This window comes from Haliotis rufescens, unplaced genomic scaffold, assembly GCF_023055435.1.
Source record: "Haliotis rufescens isolate VD_foot unplaced genomic scaffold, xgHalRufe1.0.p SCAF_2, whole genome shotgun sequence".
NCBI lineage: Eukaryota > Metazoa > Mollusca > Gastropoda > Lepetellida > Haliotidae > Haliotis > Haliotis rufescens.
In genome coordinates, this window is record NW_025963890.1 from 41,303,003 (window position 1) to 41,319,504 (window position 16,502).

Genomic DNA, 16,502 nt, shown 5'->3' on the forward strand with positions numbered 1-16,502 from the left:
CTCACTCGGTAAATACAAGAATTTCTGAATTATGACACTCCTTGTGTAACACACTTACTGGTATAATACTCCCTATAAAAGTACCAATCATGACCTCCCTCAATATTTGCTAAGTTTGTGGTCCTAATCACTTTCAAAAGCTAAAATTAATTATAAATATTCAACAGTTAATAAATTTTAAAGGTGTTATGCCGCTTCTGCACGGTTTGATTACAGTAATACAAGGGTAAATATCTAATCGATAATTAATAAAAATCAGCTACAAGTATTCCATTATTTGTACATGTGAAAGGGCTATCCCATTTCTGGTCAAAGGGACATGAGTGATTATATAGTCAAAAATCTCTTAAAATTAGTATTATTGACCCATTACATTCAGATTCTGTCCACAAGTGCGAAATATTATTTACTATTATCAACTGACAAGAAATCTTAAGATTCCATTAATTGTAGATTTTAAAGGCATTATCCCACTTCTGGTCAAGCTGATATGAGGCATAATATAGTCAAAAATCTCTTAAAATTAGAAATATTGACCCATTACATTTAGACCTTTGTTCATAGGTTTGAAATGTTATTTACTATCATCAACCGACAAGAAATCTTAAGATTCCATTAATTGTGGATTTTAAAGGCATTATCCCACTTCTGGTCAATCTGATATGGGTCATAATATAGTCAAAAATCTCTTAAAATTAGAAATATTGACCCATTACATTCAGATTCTGTCCACAAGTGCGAAATATTATTTACTATCATCAACCGATAAGAAATCTTAAGATTCCATTAATTGTAGATTTTAAAGGCATTATCCCACTTCTGGTCAAGCTGATATGAGGCATAATATAGTCCAAAATCTCTTAAAATTAGAAATATTGACCCATTACATTCAGACCTTTGTTCATAGGTTTGAAATGTTATTTACTATCATCAACCGACCAAAAAATCTTAAGATTCCATTAATTGTAGATTTTGAAAGGCATTATTCCACTTCTGGTCAAGCTGATATGAGTCATAATATAGTCAAAAATCTCTTAAAATTAGAAATATTGACCCATTACATAAAAATTCTGTCCACAAGTGCGAAATATTATTTACTATCATCAACCGATAAGAAATCTTAAGATTCCATTAATTGTAGATTTTAAAGGCATTATCCCACTTTTGGTCAAGCTGATATGAGGCATAATATAGTCAAAAATCTCTTAAAATTAGAAATATTGACCCATTACATTCAGACCTTTGTTCATAGGTTTGAAATGTTATTTACTATCATCAACCGACAAGAAATCTTAAGATTCCATTAATTGTGGATTTTAAAGGCATTATCCCACTTCTGGTCAATCTGATATGGGTCATAATATAGTCAAAAATCTCTTAAAATTAGAAATATTGACCCATTACATAAAGATTCTGTCCACAAGTGTGAGATATTATTTACTATCATCAACTGACAAGAAATCTTAAAATTCCATTAAATGTAGATTTGAAAGGCATTATCCCACTTTTGGTCAAGGTGATATGGGTCATAATATAGTCAAAAATCTCTTAAAATTAGAAATATTGATCCATTACATTCAGATTCTGTCCACAAGTGCGAAATATTATTTACTATCATCAACCGACAAGAAATCTTAAGATTCCATTAATTGTACATTTTAAAGGCATTATCCCACTTCTGGTCAAGGTGATATGAGTCATAATATAGTCAAAAATCTCTTAAAATTAGAAATATTGACCCATTACATTCAGATTCTGTCCATAAGTGCGAAATATTATTTACTATCATCAACCGACAAGAAATCTTAAGATTCCATTAATTGTAGATTTTAAAGGCATTATCCCACTTCTGGTCAAGGTGATATGAGTCATAATATAGTAAAAAATCTCTTAAAATTAGAAATACTGACCCATTACATTTAGACCTTTGTTCATAGGTTTTAAATGTTGTTTACTATATTCAACCGAGAAGAAATCTTAAGATTCCATTAATTGTAGATTTTAAAGGCATTATCCCACTTCTGGTCAAGGTGATACAAGTCAAAATATAGTAAAAAATCTCTTAAAATCAGAAATACTGACCCATTACATTTAGACCTTTGTTCATAGGTTTGAAATATTATTTACTATCATCAACCAACAAGAAATCTTAAGATTCCATTAATTGTAGATTTTAAAGGCATTATCCCATTTCTGGTCAAGGTGATATGAGTCATAATATAGTAAAAAATCTCTTAAAATTAGAAATACTGACCCATTACATTTAGACCTTTGTTCATAGGTTTTAAATGTTGTTTTCTATATTCAGCCAACAAGAAATCTTAAGATTCCATTAATTGTAGAATTTAAAGGCATTATCCCACTTCTGGTCAAGCTGATACGAGTCATAATATAGTCAAAAATCTCTTAAAATTAGAAATACTGACCCATTACATTTAGACCTTTGTTCATAGGTTTTAATTATTATTTACTATCATCAACCAACAAGAAATCTTAAGATTCCATTAATTGTAGATTTTAAAGGCATTATCCCATTTCTGGTCAAGGTGATATGAGTCATAATATAGTCAAAAATCTCTTAAAATTAGAAATACTGACCCATTACATTTAGACCTTTGTTCATAGGTTTTAATTATTATTTACTATCATCAACCAACAAGAAATCTTAAGATTCCATTAATTGTAGATTTTAAAGGCATTATCCCATTTCTGGTCAAGGTGATATGAGTCATAATATAGTAAAAAATCTCTTAAAATTAGAAATACTGACCCATTACATTTAGACCTTTGTTCATAGGTTTTAAATGTTGTTTACTATATTCAGCCAACAAGAAATCTTAAGATTCCATTAATTGTAGAATTTAAAGGCATTATCCCATTTCTGGTCAAGGTGATATGAGTCATAATATAGTAAAAAATCTCTTAAAATTAGAAATACTGAACCATTACATTTAGACCTTTGTTCATAGGTTTGAAATGTTGTTTACTATATTCAGCCAACAAGAAATCTTAAGATTCCATTAATTGTAGATTTTAAAGGCATTATCCCACTTCTGGTCAAGGTGATATGAGTCATGATATAGTAAAAAATCTCTTAAAATTAGAAATACTGACCCATTACATTAAGATTCTGCTCACAAGTGTCAAATGTTATTTACTATCATCAACCAACAAGAAATCTTAAGATTCCATTAATTGTAGATTTTAAAGGCATTATCCCACTTCTGGTCAAGGTGATATGAGTCATAATAAAGTCAAAAATCTCTTAAAATTAGAAATATTGACCCATTACATAAAGATTCTGTCCACAAGTGTGAAATATTATTAACTATCATCAACCAAAAGAGAAATCTTAAGATTCCATTAATTGTAGATTTTAAAGGCATTATCCCACTTCTGTCAAGGTGATACAAGTCATAATATAGTCAAAAATCTCTTAAAATTAGAAATACTGACCCATTACATTTAGACCTTTGTTCATAGGTTTGAAATGTTATTTACTATCATCAACCGAGAAGAAATCTTAAGAAGATTCCAATAATTGAAGATTTTAAAGGCATTGTCCCATTTCTGGTCAAGGTGATACGAGTCATAATATAGTAAAAAATCTCTTAAAATTAGAAATATTGACCCATTGCATTCAGATTCTGCTCACAAGAATTTACTATCAGTAGTCGTGAAGAAATCTTAAGATTCCATTAATTGTAGATTTTAATGGCATTATTCCATTTATGGTCGAGGCAATATGAGTCTGAATATAGTCAAAAATCTTGTAAAATTAACAGTATTAACCCATTGCATTCACATTCTACTCACAAGTGCTAAATGTTATTTATTGTCATAGGCCGAGAACAAATCTTAAGATTCCATTAACTGTAGATTTTAAAGGTGTTATTCCATTTCTTGTTGAGCGAGTAAGTGACTATGGTTTTATGCTGCTTTTAGCAATATTCCAGCAATATCACTGGGGGACACGAGAAATGGGCTTCACTCATTGTACCCATATTGGGAATCAACCCAGGTCTTCGGCGTCACGAGCCAATGTTTTAACCACTAGGCTACCCGACCGCCCCCACTTATGGTTGAGGTGATATGAGTGATAAATAGAGGTTTTCACGCGAGTGTGTTTTGGGATGGTAAATATCCTGTATTAGGAATAAACATTGTATTTAGCGAGCCTTGGCTTGTTAAATACATAGTAATTGATATTTCTCCAGATTCCTGATGGTTAATTCTGACTTGATCGCTGAATGACAAGGGCGATGCCATGTTTGTTTATAAACAGTGAAAGTAGTCCCAACTTGACCTTTGACAATTGCATCTCTATCCGCATATGACCCCAACGGATATCGTTTTTATCCATTGGCTTTATTTTGCTGAGAAACCTACCCATTATATGATAATACAGTATAAAATCTCATAAAATTAGAAATATTGACCCATTACATTCAGATTCTGTCCACAAGTTTGAAATGTTATTTACTATCATCAGCTGAAAGAAAATCTTAAGACTCCATTAACTGTAGATTTTACAGGTGTTCTCCCTTTTTCTGGTCAAGGCCATATAAGTAATAATATATACTGAACAACAAAAGTTCCTGTGACATTAAATAAGATTTAATGCAAAGTTATGTTTTTTACCAAATCTGAAACAATTTCTGTTTGCAATAAAAGACTCCTGTAAATGTTCAAATGGTTTAATTTGTCATACTAAATGTTTCTGAATCAGCTCCAAGTCATATGGTCTATGGCGAATGTGGTAGATACCCGTTATATATTTGTTCATATTTACGTTTACTCAGATACTGGCTCAAAATAACAGAGATGTCGAGAGAACGAATCCCAAGAAAATGCTACGAAATGATTGTCTATCGTGAAAGTGTTGGTTACTTAACCTGGGCATCAAACATTAAGCATTTACTCTTCTCTCACGGATTTGGATATGTTTGGCTAAATCAAAGCGTTGGAGACAAAATGTATTTTCTTAGCTCTTTTAAGCAGGTAGCAATTGATATGTTTACTCAAAACTGGAGGTCGTCACTAGATAACAGTACACGCTACGACGTCTATAAAACCTTTAAATATTGTCTAACACCAGAGGTTTACCTGCATACTATAACAGAGAGAAAAATTAGAGACACATTTATTAAACTCAGGCTAGGGTTAAATGATTTGATGTGCAACATAAACAGGGGTCGCTTCTCCTCTATTCCTAAGGATATGCGTTTTTGTCCATTCTGCGAAAACCATATTGAAAACGAATTACACTTTTTGTTTATATGTCCAATTTACGCCAACCTAAGATTGAAATATATGCCTGATATCACTAAGAACCACTATTCCATGAACAAAATATTATCTTTTAATGGTATCCCTAGTAAAAAATTAACTAAGATATTACAATACATCTATCAAAGTCTACGAGTGCGTAGTAAATTGCTTAGTAAATCCGATATGTCCAGAAATAATTAGTTGTTTTGAAACTTTCGCATCTAGATCAGGAGTATCTACATTTCATTTTTGTCTGTTTGTTTCTACTAGAAATGCATATACATTTAAATTGTCAAATTGTCATGACATGATGAGTATATTACTGATAGATCCTTTTGTATTGAACGTCGTGCTATGGCTGAAAGCTTTGCGACGTAAAACTTCATATTTCCATTCCATTCCTTTTGTATTCCTTTTGTATTTTATACTACTACTGCTGCCACTGTGGTTATTACCACTGTTATTACAATACCTCTATTACATGTCAAGCATCATATTAGTTATCCAATAATTATATAATGCGCTGTACAGCTGTAAATGATATTGTTTATCTGTATGTGTATATGGGCCAATGGCCTTTCATACAATAAAGATTGATTGATTGACTTCAGAAAATGCATGATTTCATAAAAAACATGAACATGCCAAAATGTCAATTTACAAATCAATAGTGTGTGTGTCCACCTCTGGCTGCAATGCAAGCAACACGTCTTCGTCTCATGGAATAGACCAGGCGTCGCACAAAGTCCTGTGGGATATCTGTCCATATCTGCTGGAGCATGTTTGAAGTTCCTGCTGTGTCTGTGGAACACGTGGTTGACATCGAAGGCGCCGATCCATCTCATCCCATATGTGCTCGATTGGTGAGAGATCTGGGGAGTGAGCCGGCCAGGGGATGACAATTACGTTGGTTTGTTGAAGAGAATCCTGAACAAGTCGAACAATATGAGACCGGGCATTGTCATGTTGAAAGGTAATGCCTGGGCCATGACGACGACAAAACGGTGGAACAACAGGGCCAGTGATCTCGTCGCGGTAGCGCTGTCCATTGAGATTTCCCTCTACCACTATCAAACAGGTCCTCTGTCTTGCTGTAATCCCACCCCATACCATAATGCTGCCGCCCCCGAACCAATCTTCTTCCATAACACAACGATTGAAGTAACATTCACCTTGACGTAAGAACATGAATCCGTCCATCGCTTTGGCTGAGGTGAAAACGAGACTCGTCAGTGAATAGAACTTGTCCCCACTGCATGGCCGTCCAGCGTAGACGCTGTCTACACCAGTGTAGGCATGCTTGATGGTGGTTTCCTGTCAATATGGGACGTCTGGCGGGTCTTCTGGCGACAATCCCTGCACATCTGAGGTGGTGAGGTACGGTTTGTGAAGATATTCGTCAAAGGCCAGGGATGCTTCTTGCAGTCACTGTTGCTGGCTGGAATCGATTTCGTAGGTGTATTGTTCAAATCAAGTTGTCTTGTCGATTGATGGTTACGCATGGCCTGCCACTCTGAGGATTGTGTCTGACTGCATTCGTCTGTTGCCAATGTTGCCATAAACACCAAATTGTTTACAGGCGCTCTTTTTCGGACAAGCGTGGCATTTCGTAATGTGGAATAATTGCGTAATTTTGTTGTTTTTCTGAGTAGTTGTTGTCAGCATGATGCTAAACAATGCACATGGAATCTAGTTAACGCACATGTTTTTATACCCATTCTTGGGTAGTGAAATGCATGGGGCTTGCATAAAAGTCAACTTTTGCATCGAATGCATGCTTTTCTGTAGCAGTTGCGTTTTTGTGACTAGATTCCATACATGTACTACAATATTGAAAACCAAACTTTACTTGTTTGAAAAATACACTAAAATATTGGTGTCACAGGAACTTTTGTTGTTGAGTATAGTACCTGGCAAATGAAACGAGAACAAAGAAGTACTGCTTATTACCATAGTTAATGTAGAGATCTACTTGAATGTTGAGGTAAAATGTACATATTGATAATCTATGTCAGGCAGAATAGTTTCTTTTTGTCTTTGCTTCAGGAGTTCAGACATGGTGTACAAAGTATTAGTAAGAATTAGTCTTCAGGCGAATCATATGTCCTGTGATGAAAATATGAGGGCTATAATGAATTTTACTTATCGCGTACATGACGACACTTTCAAAGACATGTTAGGAGGGCTTACTTTGATCAGAAACATTATTCTTCAAGGTCAAATTGTTGGTTCTCAAACTCGCTCCAAGAGAGCATTGCTACCTTTTATTGGTGAATTCTCACACAATTTATTTGGTGCCGCCCTGACAGCGACGTGAACATAATACGACAATATATCAATATCTTATCAAACAGAATGAGAGCTGAAGAAGCAGCTTTTAATGTGTCACAGGATTACATGGGTTCGTACATATCTAAGGCTAATGACAGAATGGATGGTTTGAAGCAAGGTATAATTCAAATAATTCCAGTAAAAGTAAAGTAAAATTATTTTTTTCTGCTACAACATTAACAATGTGAGCTTATGACCTTGCTTAAATTTACACTGAGGTTCTCACACCCTTCATAGAGATAGTTACTCCTTGGAATTCAAGTATCAACAATCTCCTGAGCAGTAAGAGATCTGAACAGACAACTAGTCAGTAGTAATTAGGGAATCATCTTGTGACATGTTTATGGCTAGTGTGTCAGGTCAGTGCTAGCAGTAGCTTGCCTGTATTCAGTTGTTTGAGCCCTCAACAGACCAATGAACCCTTCAGTATAAACTATCAATTTCCACTTTCCCCAGTTTGGCTTTAGCAAGTCTAGAAATAGACAAATACACATATCCAGGGAAGGTGGTAATACATCAATCTATACAGATGTTCACAGGTCATAATCAACCTAGGACATTTTATACACAATATCATCATACAATCTACACTTAATGGAATGTTAAGATTTCTTCTTGGCTGATGATAGTAAATCACATTTGAAACTTGTGAGCAGAACCTGAGTGTTATGGGTCAATATTTCTAATTTTAAGAGATTTTTTGCTATTTTATTACTCATATCCCCTCGATCAGAAATGGGATAACACCTATAAAATCTACAGTTAACGGAATCTGAAGATTTTCTTGTGGCTGCGGATAGTAAATCACATTTCTAGCTTGTGAGCAGATTCTGAATGCTATGGGTTAATATTTCTAAGTTTAAGAGATTTTTTACAATATCATTACTCATTTCCCCTCAGCCAGAAATGGGATAAAGTATATAAACTCGACAATTAATGGAATCTTAAGATTTCTTCTTGGCTGATGACAGTAAATAACATTTCTAGCCCGTGAGCAAAGCCTGAATACTTTGAGTCAAGATTTCTAATTTCTTGGCGGTTGATGATAGTAAATAACATTTCAAACCTATAAACAAAGGTCTAAATGTAATGGGTCAGTATTTCTAATTTTAAGAGATTTTTGACTATATAATGATTTATATCACCTTGACCAGAAGTGGGATAATGCCTTTAAAATCTACAATTAATGGAATCTAAAGATTTCTTGTCGGTTGATGATAGTAAATAACATTTCACACTTGTGGACTGAATCTTAATGTAATAGGACAATATTTCTAATTTTAAGAGATTTTCTTCTATATTATACTCATATCACCTTGACCAGAAATGGGATAATGCCTTTAAAATCTACAATTAATGGAATCTTAAGATTTCTTCTCGGTTGATGATAGTAAATAACATTTCAAATCTATGAACAAAGGTCTAAATGTAATGGGTCAGTATTTCTAATTTTAAGAGATTTTTGACTATATAATGATTCATATCACCTTGACCAGAAGTGGGATAATGCCTTTAAAATCTACAATTAATGGAATCTAAAGATTTCTTGTCGGTTGATGATAGTAAATAACATTTCACACTTGTGGACTGAATCTTAATGTAATAGGACAATATTTCTAATTTTAAGAGATTTTCTTCTATATTATACTCATATCACCTTGACCAGAAATGGGATAATGCCTTTAAAATCTACAATTAATGGAATCTTAAGATTTCTTCTCGGTTGATGATAGTAAATAATATTTCACACTTGTGAGCAGAATCTTAATGTAATGGGTCAATAATACTAATTATAAGAGATTTTTGACTATATTATGACTCATATCACCTTGACAGAAGTGGGATAATGCCTTTAAAATCTACAATTAATGGAATCTTAAGATTTCTTCTCGGTTGATGAAAGTAAATAATATTTTGCACTTGTGGACAGAATCCTAATGTAATGGGTCAGTGTTTCTAATTTTAAGAGATTTTTGACTATTTTATGACTCATATCACCTTGACCAGAAGTGGGATAATGCCTTTAAAATCTACAATTAATGGAATCTTAAGATTTCTTGTTGGTTGATGATAGTAAATAACATTTCTAGCCCGTGAGCAAAGCCTGAATACTTTGAGTCAAGATTTCTAATTTCTTGGCGGTTGATGATAGTAAATAATATTTCAAACCTATGAACAAAGGTCTAAATGTAATGGGTCAGTATTTCTAATTTTAAGAGATTTTTGACTATATTATGACTCGTATCACCTTGACCAGAAGTGGGATAATGCCTTTAAAATCTACAATTAATGGAATCTTAAGATTTCTTGTTGGCTGAATATAGTAAACAACATTTAAAACCTATGAACAAAGGTCTAAATGTAATGGGTCAGTATTTCTAATTTTAAGAGATTTTTTACTATATTATGACTCATATCACCTTGACCAGAAATGGGATAATGCCTTTAAAATCTACAATTAATGGAATCTTAAGATTTCTTCTCGGTTGATGATAGTAAATAATATTTCAAACCTATGAACAAAGGTCTAAATGTAATGGGTCAGTATTTCTAATTTTAAGAGATTTTTTACTATATTATGACTCGTATCACCTTGACCAGAAGTGGGATAATGCCTTTAAAATCTACAATTAATGGAATCTTAAGATTTCTTGTTGGCTGCAGAAAGTAAATAACATTTCACACTTGTGAGCAGAATGTGAATGCAATGGGTCAATATTTCTAATTTTAAGAGATTTTCTACTATATTATACTCATATCACCTTGACCAGAAGTGGGATAACACCTTTAAAATCTACAATTAATGGAATATTGAGATTTCTTCTTGGCTGATGATAGTAAATAACATTTCAAACCTGTGAGCAAAGCCTGAACACTTTGAGTCAAGATTTCTAATTTTAAGAGATTTTTTTACTATATTATTATTCATATAACCTTGACCAGAAATGGGATAACACCTTTAAAATCTACAATTAATGGAATATTAAGATTTCTTCTTGGCTGATGATAGTAAATAACATTTCAAACCTGTGAGCAAAGCCTGAACACTTTGAGTCAAGATTTCTAATTTTAAGAGATTTTTTTACTATATTATTATTCATATAACCTTGACCAGAAATGGGATAACACCTTTAAAATCTACAATTAATGGAATATTAAGATTTCTTCTTGGCTGATGATAGTAAATAACATTTCAAACCTGTGAGGAGAATCTGAATGCTATGGGTCAATATTGCTAATGTTAAGAGATTGTTGACTATATTATTACTCACATCCCCTCAACCAGAAGTGGCATAAATGTTATGCTTTCAAGAATGAAAGGAATCTTGAGAGTTTTGTTTTCTGAACATTGTCATTCACATTTACAACCTTTGAGAAACATGTACTTTGACAATAAGCTTTGAATATGAAACTACATAGTTTTAAAAAAAGCTTCGTCCCCTTCACAGCTGTAATAGGCTAACTGATCATCATGGAGGGACTGACTGCACAATGTATGACATTGTGCTAGGTCTGTACCTGCCTTGATAGAAACCACAGAAAAAAGGTAAAAAGTAAAGGTATAATGACTTACCTACACATTCTCGTCTTTCAAAGAAATATTATCTTAGAAACTTCAGCCACTTGGCCTTCAACAGCAAGGACCAGACGACCATTTTGATCAAGTTGTGAAGGGAGGATAACTCTTACTGTTGCTTTGTCTTGCAAATATTAATGTCAATGATGACAGAGCATGAGATAACAAGTTCAGTTCTCTATTAGTAATGGGTTTATTAAATATATGTTATCTGTCTTAAGTTGGTAATTTTGAAACCTTTCTAAATATTTCAATCATATTAAATAATATCATTTAGATTCCATATGGTCTCCCCAGAAATATGAGGACATTTTGCTGGCAAAACGGTTATGAAAGCTTCAACGTTTTTATGTCAATAAGCTACCAGGAATGGTTCAATGAGTTTCCCAGTTATTTTAATACTGACCAGGAAGGAGATTTTGTCATACCGGGTATTACATATGTATTTTTTTCCTTTAAAACAATGAGAAAAAGAATAGGGTGGTGGGTGAATCAAAGGAACATTAAAGAAATCTTTTTTTAACAAGAGAAATCTTTTTCAACAATTTCTACTCTAATATTTCTATATGTAATTAGTTTCTTTTATTTTTTAAGTTAGACTTCTAAGATGAAGCACAAACTTGTTTCACATCCTGCATCTGCTATGCCTGGAAGCAGTTACATGTACCTCCACCATTAATATAAGAAAATAGTTGCTTTTATCATCATGTACACAATAATCAAATGGAGTGATTTTGAATAATTGTTACCACTAAAATCTAACATGATAATGATAGTAATATTTACAAAAAATGACTTTGGGACTTGAGAATACAAACAAAAATACACACATCAGTTGCCAGAGGGCTGTGAGGTGATGGGGCTTAGAAATCCCTTCAACAGTACAAATTTAACTGTACCCCTTTCAACTCTGACATGTTGAGTATTCATTGTTTGATGTTAAATGACACACTTAGTTATATTCAAAATAATTAATATTATTATATTGATGTACATACCCTCCCACATATATTTTGTGAACATCATGGCCTATTGTACAATGTCATGAGTATTTATTCCTAGACATTTACCTGCTGTTTTACTGTGTATGAGAAGAAATATGTCCAACTCTCATAACTCTTGCAAAATTGCATAACACAAACATCCTAGGAACTTGAATTATTACGCTTGTATCCCCACCAATGAGTGGCATAACAACCTTAAAATACATAAATTAGAGAATAATTTTATTTTCATTTGGCTTTTTCTATTTTGTAGGAAACACTGTGTTCAGAAGTGGCCAAGATAGCTATTTAACAGAAAATTTACTCTGTTATTAAACATGTCACCACCTCACAAAGGTTATGATATGATAGACAATTAAATAATACATTTGGGAGTGATATCATGGTTAGAAATTAAACATGGCAATGGGCAGTAATTACAGATAATAAGCAACACGACCATATTTATAGGAATTGCATTTTGTCATGAGCGATATTGTATTCCGCTTTAGTTCCGCATTACCACTTTTATACGCTGCTATATTTAGCTGCAAATGTCGGACATCGAGTCAGTAGCATTGCCATTGGCGCACTTTGCAGAACGGAGTAAAAATACAAAACACAAGAAGTGCAGATGATTTTGCTCTTATTAAATGTTTGTCAATTAAACACATAGTTGCATGCCACAGATATAATTCTCTACGGTGTTTATCCCAGTTCTGGTCGTATCCCAGTTCTGGTCGCTACAGACGTCTTCATGATGCTCTGTGTACACTATATATATATACACTCAATCAATATGACTGTATATGTTAGGGCCAACATAGGGAAAGTCAACACCCAATTAATATGACTGTATATACAGGGCCCACACTCAATCAATATGACTGTATATACAGGGGCAACACTCAATCAATATGACTGTATATACAGGGCCAACACTCAATGAATATGACTGTATATGCAGGGCCAACACTCAATCAATATGACTGTATATGTTAGGGCCAACATAGGGAAAATCAACACCCAATTAATATGGCTGTATGTATTAGGGCTAACAATAACTTAAAATGAGTGTATATATCAGGGCCAACAAACAATTAATATGGCTGTATATATTAGGGCCAACAATAATTTAAAATGAGTGTATATATCAGGGCTAACAAACAATTAATATGGCTGTATATATTAGGGCCAACAATAATTTAAAATGTGTGTATATATCAGGGCCAACAAACAAATAATATGGCTGTATATATTAGGGCCAACAATGATTTAATACGACTGTATATATTAGGACCAACACTCAATAAATATGAGTGTATATATCAGGGCCCACACTCAATCAATATGACTATAAATTAGGACCAACACTCAATTAATATGACTGTATATATCACGGCCAACACTCAATCAATATGACTGTATATGCAGGGCCAACACTCTATCAATATGACTGTACATGTCAGGGCCAACATAGGGCAAATCAACACCCAATTAATATGACTGTATATATCAGGGCCCACACTCAATGAATATGACTGTATATATCAGGGCCCACACTCAATTAATATGACTGTACATATCAGGGCCCACACTCAATCAATATGACTGTATATAAAGGCCAACACTCAATCGATATGACTGTATATACATATATGACTGTATATGTTAGGGCCAACATAGGGAAAATCAACACCCAATTAATATGACTGTATATATTAGGGCTCAATAATTTAAAATGAGTGAATATATCACGGCTAACAAACAATTAATACGGCTGTGTATATTAGGGCCAACAATAATTTAATACGACTGTATATATTAGGACCAATGCTCAATCGATATGACTGTATATACAGGGCCAACACTCAATCAATAAGACTGTATATACAGTGCCAACACTCAATCAATATGACTGTATATGTTAGGGCCAACATAGGGAAAATCAACACCCAATTAATATATTAGGACCAACGCTCAGTGAATATGACTGTATATATCAGGGCCCACGCTCAATCAATATGACTGTATACATCAGGGCCAACGCTCAATCAACACGACTGAATACATCAAGGCCAACACTCAGTCAATATGACTGTATACATCAGGGCCAACACTCAATCAATATGACTGTATACACAGGGCCAACACTCAATCAATATGGCTGTATATACAGGGCCAAAACTCAATCAATATGACTGTTTACACAGGGCCAACATGTACTGGCATGTATAGTTGATGGTTGAACATGTAGTGGCATGTATAGCTGATGGTTGAACATGTAGTGGCATCAATATGACTGTAGATGTTAGGGCCAACACTCAATCAATATGACTGTATATACAGTGCCAACACTCAATCAATATGACTGTATATGTTAGGGCCAACACTCAATTAATATGGCTGTATACACAGGGCCAACACTCAATCAATATGGCTGTATATACAGGGCCAACACTCAATCAATATGACTGTTTACACAGGGCCAACATGTACTGGCATGTATAGTTGATGGTTGAACATGTACCGGAATGTATAGCTGATGGTTGAACATGTAGTGGCATGTATAGCTGATGGTTGAACATGTAGTGGCATGTATAGCTGATGGTTGAACATGTAGTGGCATGTATAGCTGATGGTTGAACATGTAGTGGCATGTATAGCTGATGGTTGAACATGTAGTGGCATGTATAGCTGATGGTTGAACATGTAGTGGCATGTATAGCTGATGGTTGAACATGTAGTGGCATGTATAGCTGATGGTTGAACATGTAGTGGCATGTATAGTTGATGGTTGAACATGTAGTGGCATGTATAGTTGATGGTTGAACATGTAGTGGCATGTTTAGCTGATGGCTGAACCTGCTGTAACCCTGATGTGAACTTTGCATTTCGTACAGACCGAGCTGAACGAAGAACTGGCTGGAGAACTGATCAGTCATTACGTATAGACTATACACGCATCTATCGCGATTCACAACAACATCGGGGCGGTCGGGTAGCCTAGTGGTTTAAGCGTTCGCTCGTCACGCTGAAGACCCGGGTTCGATTCCCGACATGGGTATAATGTGTGAAGCCCATTTCTGGTGTCCCCCGCCGTGATATTGCTGGAATATTGCTAAAAGCGGCGTAAAACCATACTCACTCACTCACTCACTCACAACAACATCCTTGACAGTGATGGCTGTACGCGAAGCCCCGAGTTATTATAAGCTGCGGTTCTAGTGTACAGTGCTACACAAACAAATACAGAGGGTAAGTACTACCTACATGTTCACAGCCATCCGTCGGAGGGTTTCACAGGCATTTGCATCAGTCATACAGACATGCCCCTTTCACCTGTTCACTCCCCTGTTATCTTCACCTGTAACAATAGTGAGTGAGTATGGTTTTACGCCGCGTTTAGCAATATTCCATCAATATCACGACGGAGAACACCAGAAATGGGCTTCACACATTGTACCCATGTCTGGAATCGAACCCGGGTCTTCGGCGTGACGAGCGAACGCTTAAACCACTGGGCTACCCGACCGCTCCAGAGTCTGTTGGATGATTGTTAGTCTGTCTTATAGACCCTGATACAAATATATATCAAATACAGCCCATGCAAGTCTATAATGTTTGGCAAGTCTAGATTCCTGCAGAGTCACTGGGCTCCCTTTTATTATATTTTTATTAAGATAACTGAACAACTGTTTTGTCTGTACGATATGTTCATTTCAAGGACCAGATGTTAGTCTAGATGATTGTAGACACTAATTATCGAGAAAGGGTCAGTTCCAGCCTCGCAGGGAAACGAACCAGCGTCTTTGGCGTAGAAACACCATGAACCAGGAGATCACGTTACCGAATTTATTCTTAAATGGAACAAATATGTCTCACGGAAGACACGTTTGGGTGTATAAGCTGTGACAACACAGTGGGTGCTTGTAGGGTTCAATGTTGAACGTGAATCTTCACAACGTTGAAAGGGGAAAGCTGAGCTAGATTTCTGATTTCTCGCATTTTTGTTTTCTGATGAGATACACATTATGAGTCATGCAAAAACAAGTTGTCCTTATCTTATTTTGTTGAGCATGTGTTAGACTAACATCTAGTCTGAAATGAACAAATCTTTCAGAAAAAAACAGTTGTTTAATTATCTTAATAAAAATATAATAAAAAGGAGCCAGTAGACTCTTCATTTTCATACTGCAGTAACCTAGACTTGCCAAACAATATAGACTTGCATGGGCTGTATTGGATATATTTGTATCAGGGTCTGTGTGACTGACAAAGTATGTGTGTTTGTAAATATTCCTTGCCTCCTGTCTTATTTCTATAAGGTCAGTGATGAC